Here is a 7,451-nt window from a genome sequence, read left to right as displayed (position 1 = left end):
TTATTAGAATTTGATTAAGGTAAAATTAAGATTTGATTAGGATTTACTTAGGATTTACTTAGGATTTACTTAGAATTTATTTAGGATTTTAATTTTTAATATTTCTTTAAGATTTTTAATTTTTTAAATTTTTTTTTAAAATATTTCTGTAAGATTATTTTTATTTCTTTAAATTTTTTATTTTTTTATTTTTTTATAATTTCTTTATTATTTTTTAAAATTTAATTTATGGTTTTTTATAAATCTTTTGTAATTTTATTTAAATTTCTTTTTAATTGGTAAAATTTTGATTAGAATTTTTAAGGATTAATAAGAATTTAATTAAGGTTGTATTAAACTTGGTTGGATCTTATTGTTACATTTTTTATTTATCTTCTACACCTAGGTATCTCATGCATTCTCAAGCAAGAATTCACTTTATATAATAGTGGAATCATAAAAGACAATTACCACTTATTGTGTTTGTTATTAGCTTAACATGCAAAGGTGGTATGACATTATTAACTAGATCTATAAGTAAGTTGTGAAAGTACTTATATAAGGAACTACTTCCTGTATTGAATGCCTTGATTTGCTGAAGAAAATGTTATAAAAAAGGGTATTTGTAAGACAATTACCTTAGTAAAAAGATACTTATTATAAAACAACACCATTAAAGAACATATCTAAATACTCCCATGTATTTAAGATTTATTTAGGTATTAAAAGATTTTTATTAAATATTTGGATATTTCACATATTTTGCATTGTGTGGTATTTATTTTAGTATTTTTTACAATAGTTCCTATCTTTTAAGATAGGTAGATTTTGCTTTTATCTTTTGTTGAAGAGATTGTGACAAATACAAGTAGGAAACAACTTTTTCATAGTATTTTTTTTTTCTTTTCTTTCCAAATTTATACATTTATAAAAACATATACACTCATTATCTTATTCATGAATTTGAATTAATATTAAAAAATTAGGATATTAATTTTTAATTAACTGATTATTATCATTATTATGTGCACTATTTAGAATTATAAACTATAACTATCATTTTAATTTTTTTTTTTTTGAGCTTAATTTTTTAAATGGTATATTTTTACAATATAATGGAAATTTGGGAAATAATATAAAATCCTTGAAAAAAAAATCCAAATCTTAAGTGAAAATGTTTTGATACGTCAACTCATATAGACTTGACTTGACATGCTATCATAACAATATCATAGGAACCTACAACCTCATGTTAAAATATTTATAATTCTATAGTTGAATTTTAGTGAATTATAGACTCAACAGAGACGCATAAGTATAAATGTGTGCAATATATATATATATATATATATATATATTGAAATTACTCATTTATTTTTTTATAATATAACATGACCATTTTCAGCAAGAGACTAAGTCAATATCACCTCTGTTTCACCTCCCTTGTTTGTTTTTGGATCAAAAAACTATAGCTTTAAATTCAAAAAGGCATCATCTTTATGATCCATAAATAACTTGAATATTTGTAAGAAAACAAATAAATAATATGAGTAGTCTAATTTTTTATAGAATAATGATATTTATAAAATATATGTAATATCAAAATAACATTCATCAAATCCAATTCAATATTAAAATGCAAGAAAAAGAAAAAAGTAAATAATAATTTATTAAAGATGTGGATGTATATAAATATACAATAGACTTAATGAAATGAAATTCCATTAGAATGATATATATATATATATATATATATATATATACCTTTTTAAATATTGAATTTATTTCAAATGCTTTGCAATAAATATTTTTACTCAAATAATTGATAAATATTTTTGTTAATAAATATTATTAATATTATTCTTTTATATTTTCTTAATCTAAAAGCCGAGTTTTTTTAAAAAAAAACTAAAATAATAATTATTATTATTTTATTTTTTTTGCAAAAATAGTTTAAAGTAGAAATTAACATAAATTGGGGATATTACGGTCTCAAAACCAATACATTAGGAATTAATTATTTGATTTTTTATTATAATTATTTAGTAATAAAAATCAAATGAAGATTTTTATGTAGAATAAAAGATCAATCAAATACTCAATGACTTGTTATTAATTTTTATGATTATATTCTATATTATTTATAGCAAACAGATTCAAATAATTATTAAAGACTTTAAAAATATATATTTAATTTTTAACAAATCTTCAAAATAAATTATAGTTATATATAATATATTATGTTATTAATTTTAATTTTAATTTTAAATAATTTAAACTACATATGTACATATTTTAAAAATAATTTTAAAAAGACATCAATTTTAGTATTAATTTAAATAATTTATAACTATAAACAAATATAAACATGAATAGTAATGAAAATTAAAACTTTTCTTGAAGTTTAAATTAATTGTACCAAAGATTGATGAATATAATATACACATTAAATTTGATAAAATAAAATAATAATAAAAAAATTATACTATTTATTTGAACACATTTTGAATAATATTTAATAAATAGAAAATTTGAAGAATTGAAAAGTAAAAATATCTACATTATAAGTTCAAATAATATTTAAATTGGTGCTAATACTTATTACTGAATTTTTTTATCATATATATATATATATATATATATATATATATATATGTTTTTAATATCACCACAATTTATTCTTATTAATTTACTAAGATTAAATTTAATTTCAGCATATATGTTTTTAAACATAAAACATGTCAAAAATATTAATATTTTTTTAATTGGAATTAAAAACTATAGTGGCAATAGTAATACTTTCTATCTATCTATCTATCTATCTAATATTGAAAAACCCAAACCTTATAGTTTTTAACTCATTTAAAGCACCACATAAACAATTTGATGTACAAACTCTTAATTAGCCAAGAAATATTCTTCAAAGTTAACATTTGAAATTGAAAATAAAAGCAAGTTGTTCATCCATAATCAATGTCTTTTACCATATAAACTTTAAGCTTCTTATTAATTAGTAATGGATGAAAATGTGACTTGGAAGAATAAACGAATGAAGCATTTGGAGCTTGAAAACTATAAAGATGATCTCAACAAACAAAAAAGAAGACAATGAAATGAAATAGCTTTAGCCAATTCCTAATTAATTTTAATCTATAATTTTTGCTTTGCAAATTAATTGGAGCATTTCATGTGTTCTATGGAATTCATTTACTAAAGTATCTTATTGTGTGTTCTACTTTAATAACATGTGTCTTGCTTGTTGAAGGCTTGGTCTCCGAAATGTCAAAAATTTCACTCTTTATTGTAGAGATGATTCTAAATCCTACAAGCTAGTTGTGGATAAGTGCCATATTCTTCTTTGCTGCCTTTCTTTTCCCAATATGAGAAGGTGACAAAGATGATAAGAATTAAAGGGTTTATTTCTTTGAGGTCAAGTTTCATGGCAAATCTATTTAAGCTTGTTGGATGTGTGAAAAACAATTAAATTTTCTACATAAAACCTCTACATGATTCTCAATAGAGAACCAATGAACATTGTTACACTTATAAACCTACAAGTTAATTGTGATGATAATCTAATTTTTAATATTCACACAGTAAAATTTACATAGATGTGTGTGCATGTTTGTATATCTATCTATGTATATATATATATATATATATATAGATGTGAGAGTCATCTTTAAGATTCTTTGTGTAGTTCATGTATATACATTGAGAATTGTTAAATTGATCCAAGGATTTACTAAATCAATCCACCCATCCTAACCATTATTAAAAAAAAATCCAATGCTAGATTTGCATGGATTGAAAACTAATAAAAAAAAGTAGTTGGATCTTCAACTAATGATGGTTTGTGGATAAATTTAATAAATGTTTGGATAAATTTAACAATTCCTTATATATATATATATATATATATATTCTTGTTCTTCTTCCAGATTTCATAGTTCATCAAAATTATTATAATCTGTAGATCTGAAATACCTGCACAATATTTTTAATTATAAATGTTGTTATTTTAGTAACAAACATCCTAATGAGTCAAGGACAGCTGAATGATTCAAAATCCTTCTAGGTAATTGTAGCAGTGTATTTTTATTGAGAATCCGTAAATGAATTTTTTTCAAGCTGTGTATTTAATTTTGATAATTTTGAGTCATTATTTGTCAACAAAATTGTTAATTTTGTTATTTAGCATTTTCATACTTTTGAATGTATTTTATTGTATTTTATTGTATTTATTTTTTAGTTTTGACATGGTCTTCCAAGGACAATGTATTTTGGGTAGTGAATTGTTATTGCAGGCCAAAACTTTGTACAATTTCCAACAAAAAAGAAATAATCAAACAACCCATATATTAAGTCTTATGTTATAATCACTTAATAGAAATACAAATGATTAGATGTTATATGTAACAATCTTCCAAAACACTCCCTGTTTTCATGAACACACTACACTCATGAATTCAACAACTATATAGGACACTGAGCATCAAGAGATTTAATCCATCCATTATGATCATTCAATTACACAAGTTTTGACAATACAAATCAATACTATATATATATATATATATATATATATAATTTATTACTACTATTGTATTGCATTGTTTTGGTTTTTCTGAACTAATAAGTGAAGTATAAATTAACGCATGAGTAAAATCAACATCATAAGAGGATTGAATAGATTTAACTTAACAAAATTGAACATATAGGGTCTTAAATAATTCTTAAATGCATTTTGTACAATTTAAAAATGTAGAAAGCACTAAGTATCAGAAATTGTAGATAGTGAACGGTCATAGAATAGTAACGATAAAATTATGTGCTTTTTGCCGTAATCTCAAGTAAAACAAAAAAATGTATATAATTATAATTAAATAGTTTCGATGGAAATGTATAATGAGACAATTTCAATAAAACTTACACTTAGCCCTGACCCTGCAGAAACATACCCTGACCCGACTCGTAAATGTGTAAATATCTGCCTCCGGCCTCCAGGTTATCAATATGAAACTGGGATTCAAACAGGAAAAACCTTCCACTTACAAGAATTTGCCTCACGAGTGTCCGAGAAGGACGCATCGCGTTGATATGTGTCGCGATTGCATGCAAATTTGGTAACGGGAGGCAGCGATGGCGGCAGTCCACGCAAAGGAGTGGGGGGTGAATTCTATGTGCGTTACTACGTCGGTCACAAGGGCAAGTTCGGCCATGAACTTTTGGAGGTCGAGTTCCGTCCCGATGCCAAGCTCCGCTATGCCAACAACTCCAACTATAAGAAAGATACCATGATTCCCAAGGAGGTCTGTCTTACTCAAGCCGCGCTCCAGGAGTGCCGCCGCATCATCACTGAGAGCGAGGTCTTTGCTCGTCATTGTTTCTTCTTGTTTGAGTTTGATTCGAAAACTGTGCTGATGGTCATCCATGACGTAGCTAAATTAGGGTTTTTTGCTCTTTGAAAGGGTTTTTGCCATTAACGTGTTGTCGTTCTTTTCATTGATTTTTTTTTCTTCTTTTTTTTATAAAAAGTTACAGATTAGAATATGTCACTTTTATCCTATATTTCTCTTTAAATTTGATTATTTGGAGTCGGATATTTTCTTCGTTCTGTATACTGAATTATGGCTGGAATGGAATAATTGTGTTGCAATGAAAGGAAAGGTTTCCAGTGGCAATTTAAAACGCTGAAAGAATGTGACGGATGTTTTTCAAGCTGACAGTTGATATGGATTCGTGGTAGATCAATTCGTGCAGGGTTGAGGTTTGAAGAGTTTTGTGATTGGATCATGCTTTGGAAAGAGCTCGAAGTGATCATTTTTTCAGGTTCTCACTTTCAGCTGACTCTTGATCCAGACTTAAAAGGAAGACGACAACAACTAGCCTGTGCCCGGCCGAATCGGACGACAAGAGCTAGAAACTGTGATGGGAAATAATCTTATTCCATTCACCACATCCAAAATGGGTTCTCTGCTTGATGCACAGAGCAGCAAAGATCCTGAAGACCTTCGAATTTTTAACGACATTGTGCAAGTAGGTATTAGGTTGTACATCAGCTGATGTTCAACAAGCATTTTGGAGTAACATTTGCACGATTGATATTAGACTCATTTGTTAGGGCAATCTATGTAGCTATTAATCGGCTTCCGAGTTTCCTCCATATTTCCAGGTGTTTCATAGTGTTTCCTTGTTTACTTTGTTAGAGATTCTACACTCTTATTTTTAGTTGGCGGATACTGCCCGTATTAGATGTGTTCATTGTTCTGACGGTTGGATTGAGAAATGATGCATGTAAGCTTTTCTCATCTGCTTAGCATGATTTTACTGTGCAGGATTTGAAATGCCTTATCTTCTCGCTGATCGGTCTTCACTTCAAGATCAAGCCTATCTGATTCTTGGTTAGCATTAAGTACCAGATGATCTATTATCCAGCTGAAGCAACCTAATTGCTGGGGATCGTTGGAGTTGATTGGAAAGGGCTCATCAAGTCTCGACCTGGGTAATAGATTGCCAGATGAACACGTAATGCCAGATTTGGCGAACACCTATTAGGATTATGAATTTTTTATCAGCTATGCAGGTGAACAATTTTGTACAGTAATGGAGAAAACTTACTTCTAGCCTTGAAAAGCAAAAATCATGTAGTGAGTATAGATGTGAGTGCTTATGATTGGGCCGAACTTGGATGAGCCAGAAATCAGAATTTATAAAAATTCCAGTCTGCATGTCTTTGCCATGATTTAAATTCAATACTTGTGGTTTTTGTCGTACCTGCCGTGACGTTCACTTGCAAAGACACCTAGGATATTCACATACCGTAGCCTATCAGTTAGGCAAGCTGTCCCCCCTTCCGCAAGGTGTCTGTCAGTTTTTCTGAACGCATCGTTAGACCAGAACCAAGCTCACAGCATTCAGAACCTTGTCCCATGTTCGGATACATAATCTTACAGTGCCTCTCGCGACAACATGGATATCAGTAAAATGCAGGAAATATCCACCAAAGAGAAGCTGCCCAACCCACCACCGAAGTCTAGTACAAGAACAGGAACAACAACAAGCGTACCTCCTGCGACAAGAAGGATCCAATCTCGGCCGTGCTGGTACTTGTGTCGTTCATCACCAGCTTCATTCCTTTCCGTTAAAGTTATCCATGTCGTAGATATACTGACCTCAAAAATATCACCTAGTTGTGCAGATTATTCCACGTGCAGACCTGTCAAGGATTCTGACTCAGAACAGACGTCATTTCGAAGGATTATTACAGATAACTGATATCGACGAACGAGGAAGCGAAAGTCTTGGTGGCAAATGATCCCATCCTCCGTTATTGTTCCAATTTCTGCCACCCAAGGAGATGATATGCTCAGAAGTTCAAGGCAAGGCAGCGTAGGTAACCCAACTTCGGATCCCGACGTAATGATGTAATGCGAGCATCCCAGTTGTTGTAACAAGATGTGCAGGATCCG

General features: G+C 28.7%; 1 pseudogene across 1 annotated transcript; it reads left to right on the top strand.

The window, feature by feature from the left end:
• The first annotated feature begins 5,022 nt into the window (after nucleotides 1-5,022).
• On the top strand, nucleotides 5,023-6,724 carry LOC112280355 (protein mago nashi homolog; annotated as a pseudogene). The gene is made up of 3 exons (XR_016502874.1): nucleotides 5,023-5,348; nucleotides 5,842-6,018; nucleotides 6,318-6,724. The product of XR_016502874.1 is annotated as a protein mago nashi homolog (transcript).
• Nucleotides 6,725-7,451: the final 727 nt, after the last annotated feature.

The sequence above is a fragment of the Physcomitrium patens genome, chromosome 1, assembly GCF_059467195.1.
Source record: "Physcomitrium patens ecotype Gransden chromosome 1, ASM5946719v1, whole genome shotgun sequence".
Taxonomy (NCBI): Eukaryota; Viridiplantae; Streptophyta; class Bryopsida; order Funariales; family Funariaceae; genus Physcomitrium; species Physcomitrium patens.
Note: the sequence above shows the minus strand (reverse complement) of the source record. Positions and strands in the feature narration are given on the sequence as shown.